The sequence below is a fragment of the Schistocerca piceifrons genome, chromosome 3 (genome assembly GCF_021461385.2).
Source record: "Schistocerca piceifrons isolate TAMUIC-IGC-003096 chromosome 3, iqSchPice1.1, whole genome shotgun sequence".
NCBI lineage: Eukaryota > Metazoa > Arthropoda > Insecta > Orthoptera > Acrididae > Schistocerca > Schistocerca piceifrons.
Window position 1 is genome coordinate 835,326,627 of NC_060140.1, and position 9,092 is coordinate 835,335,718.

The following is a 9,092-nucleotide window of genomic DNA, read 5'->3' on the forward strand; positions in this document are numbered from 1 at the left end:
AGTGACTTTCATCTCTTCTTACACCTAAAATCTGTCCTTAGTGGTCAACACTTCAACGATGATGGCGAGCTGAAAGAACATGTTACCTCATGGATGAATACACAGGCGGCAACCTTCTATGAAGAAGGGATACAAAAACTTGTGCCACGCTATGACAAGTGCCTACAAAATTTCAGAAGCTATGTAGAAAAGTAGTTTAACAGTTGTAGATTTTTGTACAATAAATATTTTTTCTGTATCTGTACACGTCTGTTTTATATAACAAAACGGTACTTACTTTGTGGAGATACCTCGTGTATATGAGATTTTGTTTTGATTTTCAGCTTAAACTAATCATTGCGTAATAGAACTGGGAATAATAACTGACCTGCAAAATAAAATATGTTAATAAAATTTCAAAAAGTGACGGAATAATGCTCATTATGTAAACAAACTTAACACTAATAGCATTCAGTACGCCTTGGAGCACCATTATTTATATAACACGATAAACATTTTGGATTATATTTCGTGTTATTGCAGGTAATTGGAACATCGATTTGTTTTTAATGAAATTTTACATATTTGTATATTAATCGTGAAGACATTTATTTTACCAAATTTATCACAGAAAGTTATTTAAAATCAGTTACTCATTTCTGACATATGCTGTAATATTTAAATTCATTAAAAACTTGTTTTCATTGTAAATTACAAAAATTATTACTGTAATAATATAAAAATAGTTATGTACTGTCATGAAAGTACGTGTGCCGGTATAAGATCAGAGCAGTTGTGAGCTGTCGCAAGGCAGCAGTTATTACAACCCAGCATGTGAACTGTTGGAAGTAAATATTGTTAATAAAACAAGAATTTATGTAATGTGGATGCTCATTTGAAAAAAGTATGAAACCCGGTCCACACACATATATAATCAACAAACGGAAAATCCAGGACTTTCGCTGTGAAATATAATGAAGATTTATCACAATCAACAATCGTGTGCGCCATCAATCTTTTCAAGCTAAGTACGAGTATACAAGTAATTATATCACATTACCTGCTGCAGAACTCTTGTAATATTTCAAATAATATCATTTAATTACTTGACACAACTTTAGTTTAGAACTAAACACTTTTTGTCTCAGTGTTTCGAAAATATATAGGAAGGAGGAGGATTACAATGGACATTGTTGATAAGCTGAGACACAAAGATTTGTAATAAAAATTCTACTTTACAGTGGTGCTACAGATGTTAAATTTCATCTCTAAGTATTGAATCACTAATTAGACGAAAACTTAGTTGCAGTTCACTGAGGAGCCAAAGAAACTGGTACATCTGCCTAATATCGTGTAGGACCTCCGCGAGCACGCAGAAGTGCCGCAACACGACGTGGTATGGACTCGACTAATGTCTGAAGTAATGGGTTGGGTTGTTTTGGGGAAGGAGACCAGACAGCGAGGTCATCGGTCTCATCGGATTAGGGAAGGGCGGAGAAGGAAGTCGGCCGTGCCCTTTCAAAGGAACCATCCCGGCATTTGCCTGGAGCGATTTAGGGAAATCACAGAAAACCTAAATCAGGATGGCCGGACGCGGGATTAAACCGTCGTGCTCCCTAATGCGAGTCCAGTGTTACACCACTGCGCCACCTCGCTCGGTCTGAAGTAGTGCTGGAGGGCATTGACACCATGAATCCTGCAGGGCTGTCCATAAATCCGTAAGAGTACGAGGGGGTGAGATCTCTTCCGAACAGCACGTTGCAAGGTATTACAGATATGCTCAATAACGTTCATGTCTGCGGAGTTTGGTGGCCAGCGGAAGTGTTTAAATATAGAAGAGTGTTCCTGGAGCCACTCTGTGGCAATTCTAGATGTATGTGGAGTCACATTCTCCTGCTGAAATTGTCGAAGTCCGTCGGAATGCACAATGGACATGAGTGGATGCAGGTGATCAGACAGGATGGCTATGTACGTGCCAACTGTCAGAGTCATATCAAGACGTATTGGGGGTCCCATATCAGTCCAACTGTGCACGCCCCACTCCATTACGGAGCCTCCACCAGCTTGAACAGCCCCCTGCTGACTTGCAGTGTCCACTGATTCATGAGGTCTCCATACCCGTACACGTCCCCCACTCGAAACAATTTGAAACGAGACTCATCTCAAGAGGCAACATGTTTCCAGTTTCAACAGTCTACTGTCGGTGTTGACGGGCCCAGGCGAGGCGTCAAGCTTTGTGTCGTATCGATGATGTTTCGTTGAATAGTTCTCACGCTGACACTTGTCGATGGCCCAGCATTGAAATCTGCTGCAATTTGCGGAAGGATTGCACTTCTGCCACGTAGAACGGTTCTCTTCAGTCGTCATTGGTCCCATTCTTGCAGGATCTTTTTCCGGCCACAGCGATGTCGGAGTTTTGATGTTTTAATGGATTCCTGATATTCACGGTACACTCGTGAATTGGTCGTATGTGGAAATCTCCACTTCATCGGCACCTTTGAGATGTTGTGTCCATCGCTCGTGCGCCGACCAGAACACCCCGTTCAAACTCACTTAAATCTTGATATATGAAGATAGTAACTGTTCTTGAAAGGACAGATACCATTGATGACCGTGCAGCTTCTCTAGAATAAATGATAATTAATTGAAACCCTTAGCTGCCGGCAGGTGTTTTTTATATACCTCGATGGGGACAGCTGAAAATGTGTGACCCGATCGGGACTCGAACCCGGGATCTCCTGCTTACATGGCAGACGCTGTATCCATCTGAGCCACCGAGGACACAGATGCACGGAAAGTGTGCAAGGGATAAGTCCCTGCAATCGCGCTATTCATCTCTGTCCTCGGTGGCTCAGATGGATAGAGCGTCTGCCATGTAAGCAGGAGATACCAGATTCGAGTCCCGGTCGGGGCACACATTTTCAGCTGTCCCCATCGAGGTATATCAACAACACCTGTCGGCAGCTGAGGGTTTCAATTAATTACCATTTAAATCTTGATAACCTGCCATTGTAGCAGCAGTAACCGATCTGACAACTGCAACAGACACTTGTTGTCTTATACAGGTGTTCCTGACTGCAGTTCCGTCCTGCCTGTTTACATATCTCTGTATTTGAATACGCATGCCTATAGCAGTCCCTTTGGCGCTCGAGTCTATATTTTCTTTATTTAAGGCTTTGAGTGCTACAACTAGCATAACGCGAAGTGAATGGTAGCGTGGAACTAAACTTTGAACATTTATTGTGTGTGTGTGTGTGTGTGTGTGTGTGTGTGTGTGTGTGTGTGTGTGTGTGCGTTTGTGCATGCATACCCTACTTGACAATTAACAGTTGACAGTTCCAAACACAGTGACTCAAACTCAGATATGCACCTTTCTTTGGGGTGGTAGATGAGGACTTGGTCCATATTCTAAGAGCCATGCACAGAAATAATCTGGTGTTTCTTTACTTCCTAAGACTTTATATTTAATAGCATTCGTATGCTTAGTGAAGCAAATTTGTTCACTTCGAGTAGCCGGCTATATTTTCAGTTGCATCGTAGTCCAGTTGTTAAGCAGAATGCAGCGTTTTAATCTGGATGGAGATACGCTTACTGTTATGTATTACTTCTACACAATGGTTAGGAGACATGGGCTACAGAGTAGTACAGCAGCTGTCGTCGTAGGAAAGTAAAACGTAAATACGGTTAACAGAAGTTTTACTTAACTTGTAGCTTTCTCCAAGCGTTATGAAGAAACCTTACAAAAAATGCAATGTTACGCTCCCACTATTATGCATGTGCGAACTTTCGAGCCGTGTGAGGTAGCTGCACGATCTGAGGTGCCTTCTCGCGGTTTCACGGTTCGTGCAGCTCCGCCCGTCGGAGGCTCGAGTCCTCCCTCGGGCATGGGTGTGTATGTCGTCCATAGCACAAGTTAGTTTAAATTAGATGAAGTAGCGTGTAGGCTTAGGGACCAATGACCTCAGCAGTTTGGTCTCATAAGACCTTACCACAAATTTCCAAAAAACTTTCGAAGGCTTATTAAAACTGAAGACTGCGACTGAAACTGGGCTGTGTAGCTGCCGCTGGCCGCCCTCCATCGCTGCAGCAGACGGCGCTTGTAGTCGGAGCTGCAGAAGGTGTGACTCAGTGGGCACGCATCATTGGATCCGCCGGGCCCCATGCGACCGCTGTCAGCGTCTGTTGGAAATGTGCATTTCCATTGCCAACAGTAAAATGCCGGTGGGTGTGGAATCTCTCTTTGACACCACAGTTAACTTTACAAAAGAAAACTAAGATTTTTTTTTTAAGAAATGCAAAACCAATGAAGGACGATCAGAAGAAACTGAGACTCAGTTGTTGTTGTTGTTGCTGTTGTGGTCTTCAGACCAGAGACTGGTTTGAAGCAGCTCTCCATTCTACTCTATCCTGTGCAAGCGTCTTCATTTCCCAGTACCTACTGCAACCTACATCCTTCTGAATTTGTATAGTGTATTCATCTCGTGGTCTCCCTCTACGATTTTTACCCTCCACTCTGCCCTTCAGTACTAAATTGGTGATTCCTTGATGCCTCAGAATATACCCTACCAACCGATCCCTTCTTCTAGTCAAGTTGTGCCACAAATTTCTCTTCTCCCCCATTCCATTCAGTACCTCCTCATCAGTTATATGATCTACCCATCTAATCTTCAACATTCTTCTGTAGCACCACATTTCGAAAGCTTCTATTCTCTTCTTATCTAAACTATTTATCGTCCACGTTTCACTTCCATACGTGGCTACACTCCATACAAATACTTTCGAAAACGACTTCCGGACTCTTAAATCTGTACTCGATGTTAACAAATTTCTTTTCTTCAGAAACGCTTTCCTTGCCATTTTTAGTCTACATTTTATATCCTCTCTACTTTGGCCATCATCAGTTATTTTGCTCCAGAACTAGCAACACTCATTTACTACTTTAAGCATCTCGTTTCCTAATCTAATTCCCGCAGCATCACCCGATTTTATTCGACTACATTCCATTGTCCACGTTTTGCTTTTATTGATGTTCATCTTGTATCCTCCTTTCAAGACACTGTCCATTCCGTTCAGCTGCTCTTCCAGGTCCTTTGCTGTATCTGACAGAATTACAATCTCATCGACGAACCTCAAAGTATTTATTTCTTCTCCATGGATTTTAATACCTACTCCGAATTTTTCTTTTGTTTCCTGTACTGCTTGCGCAGTATACAGTTTGAATAGCATTGGGTACAGGCTACAACACTGCCTCACTCCTTTCCCAACCACTGCTTCCTTTTCATGCCCCCGACTCTTATAACTGCCATCTGGTTTCTGTACAAATTGTAAATAGCCTTTCGCTCTCTGAATTTTACCCCTGTCACCTTCAGAATTTGAAAGAGAGTATTCCAGTCAACATTGTCAAAAGCTTTCTCTAAGAATACTAGAAACGTAGGTTTGCCTTTCCTTAATCTGTTTTCTAAGATAAGTCGTAGGGTCAGCATTGCCTCACGTGTTCCAACATTTCTATGAAATCCAAACTGATCTTCCCCAAGGTCGGCTTCTACCAGTTTTTCCATTCGTCTGTAAAGAATTCGTGTTAGTATTTTGTAGCCGTGGCTTATGTAATTGACAGTTCGGTAATTTTCACGTCTGTCAACACCTGCCGGCCGCGGTGGTCTAGCGGTTCTAGGCGCGCAGTCCGGAACCGCGCGGCTGCTACGGTCGCAGGTTCGAATCCTGCCTCGGGCATGGATGTGTGTGATGTCCTTAGGTTAGTTAGGTTTAAGTAGTTCTAAGTTCTAGGGGACTGATGACCACAGATGTTAAGTCCCATAGTGTTCAGAACCATTTGAACCATTTTTGTCAACACCTGCTTTCTTTGGGATCGGAATTATTACATTCTTCTTGAAGTCTGAGGGTATTTCGCCTCTCTCATACATCTTGCTCACCAGCTGGTAGAGTTTTGTTAGGCCTGGCTCTCCCAAGGCTGTCAGGAGTTCTTATGGAATGTTGTCTACTCCTGGGGCCTTGTTTCGACTTAGATCTTTCAGTGCTCTGTCAAACTCCTCACGCAGTATCATATCTCCTATTTCATCTTCATCTACATTCTCTTCCATTTCTATAATATTGTCCTTAAGAACATCGCCCGTGTATAGACCCTCTACATACTCCTTCCTGCCGGCCGAAGTGGCCGTGCGGTTAAAGGCGCTGCAGTCTGGAACCGCAAGACCGCTACGGTCGCAGGTTCGAATCCTGCCTCGGGCATGGATGTTTGTGATGTCCTTAGGTTAGTTAGGTTTAACTAGTTCTAAGTTCTAGGGGACTAATGACCTCAGCAGTTGAGTCCCATAGTGCTCAGAGCCATTTGAACCATTTTTACTCCTTCCACCTTTCTGCTTTCCCTTCTTTGCTTAGAACGAGTTTCCATCTGAGCTCTTGATGTTCATGCAAGTGGTTCTCTTATCTCCAAAGGTCTCTTTAATTTTCCTGTAGGCCGTGCACTTCCTGTCGATCTCATTTTTGAGACGTTTGTATTCCTTTATGCCTGCTTTATTTACTGCATTTTTTTATTTTCTGTTTTCATCAATTAAATTCAATATCTCTTCTGTTACCCAAGGATTCCTATTAGCCCTCGTCTTTTTCCCTACGTGATCCTGTGCTACCTTCACTATTTCATATCTCAAAGCTACCCATTCTTCTTCTACTGTATTTCTTTCCCCCATTCTTGTCAATCGTTCCCTAATGCTCTCCCTGAAGCTCTGTACCACAACCTCTGGTTCTTTCAGTTTATCCAGGTCCCATCTCACCAAATTCCCACCTTTTTGCAGTTTCTTCAGTTTTAATCTACACTTCATAACCAATAGATTGTGGTCAGAGTCCACACCTTCTCCTGGAAATGTCTTACATTTAAGAAACCTGGTTGCTGAATCTCTGTCTTACCAGAGATTCAGGAACCAGGTTTCAAATTGTAAGACATTTCCAGGGGCAAATGTGGACTCTGACCACAATCTAGAGTACCTGCAGAATAGTGCATCAGCAGCAGGTGATTAATACCGCCAACAGACAGACAAGTTATTTCCTCTTCTTTGTTCTTTCATTGTCATTTCTTTCCCGCAAGAGGGAGAGGGCGTCAATAGAATATACTACTCTTCAGTTGTACATTTCTTTTTAGAACACAGTGTAACTTCTCGGGATTAGAAAGATGAGTATGTAGAAACGATTCTTAATAAAAATAGATTGTTTCATTGTGTTGATGATTATTTTCAAGGTGGAAGATTTGGTTCTGATATTATACTGGATGATGTTGGTGGCTTTATATTCAGTTGGTGCATAAGTGCGTAGCGTTTTTCCTCAAGTTTAATAAACACAACAGGTACACATAATAGAGACTTTAGTCATTAATAATTCTCCTCTCCTATTTACAAGAGTTTGCCAGTGTTACTTTTCGACACAAAAATGGTTCGAATGGTTCAAATGGCTCTGAGCACTATGGGACTTAACATCTGAGGTCATCAGTCCCCTAGAACTTAGAACTACTTAAACCTAACTAACTTAAGGACATCACACACATCCATGACCGAGGCAGGCGGTCGCGCATTTCCAGACTGAAGCGCCTAGAACCGCTCGGCAACACCGGCCGGCACATATATGGTCCTAATGGCTCTAAGCATTATGGGACTTAACATCTGAGGTCATCAGTCCCCTAAACTTAGAACTACTTAAACATAATTAACGTAAGAACATCACATATCACGCACATCCATGCCCGAGGCAGGATTCGAACCTGCGACCGTAGCGGCAGTGCGGTTCCGGTCTGAAGCGCCAAGAACCGCTCGGCCACAGCGGCCGGCTGCTTTTCGACACAGCGACTGTAGGAATCACATGGTTTTGAAGTGAAGAACTCGTCAAGCCGTGTTTGGAACGCATTTTCATCTGGAAAAGAAGTTCTTTGAAGGTTGTTCAGTAGAGCGCGGAAAAGGTGAAAATCTATGGGTGCAAGGTCAAGTGAATAAGATGAGTGCATATGACTTCCCAACACAAGTCCTGTTTAGTGTTTTTTGTCAGTCTAACAGAATGTGGACGGGCATTATCGTGGAGTAGCATCACTTCCTGGTCGTTGTTCTTGGACTGTGTTTGTGAGGCATCTCAGTTGTTCACAATTAATGTCAGTAGGGATGGTTACACCTTGGGGAAGTAATTCATAGTACACCACACTGTCACTGTTCCAGCAGATGCATAACATTTTTCTTTGTATGGGGAGCTGCTGCTTTCTTTGGGCTCAACCATTCTTTTCTTTTCCCCATGTCAGCATAAAGACACAATTTCTCATCACCGGTAACGATACAGGGTAGGAATGGTCACTGTTGTGCACGAGCTAACTGATGACGAGCTAGCAGAGATACACATGTAGCTACCCACTAATTTTTGTGATTTTTGCTTAGAGCATGGGGTACCCATGCATCTGATTTTTTGGACCTTCCCCACTGTATACAAATGAAGCACGATAGGGGAATGATCATAGTTCCTCACTTTTGCCAGTTCTCGTGTACACTGACATGGATCAGCGTGGATTAATGCCTTTAAACGATCTTCGTCAAAACCTAAACGTCTACCCGAATGTGGAGAGTCACTAATGTCAAAACGATCCTCCTGAAAATGAGAACACAATTACCTAGCCGTGCTCTGTCTAATGGCAATATCCCCATACAAGGCGCAAATATTACTGGCTGCCTCCCCCCTTCTGTCACCTCTCTACTGAACTGGAACAGAAGAAGATGTCGGAAATGTTCAGATTATTCCACTTGGCACTCCATTTTCTAGAGTGTACAGCTCATTTCACTATCTCCAAATGACAAACTGACAATGTGTAAACTCAAATAGCAACAATGAGCTACAAATAAAGAATGACAATCTACAGGGTGGTCCATTGATAGTGACCGGGCCAAATATCTCACGAAATAAGCATCAAACGAAAAAAACTACAAAGAAAGAAACTCGTCTAGCTTGAAGGGGGGTACCAGATGGCGCTATGGTTGGCCCGCTAGATGTTGCTGCCATAGGTCAAACGGATATCAACTGAGTTTTTTTTTAATACGAACCCCCATTTTTTATTACATATTCGTGTAGTAAGC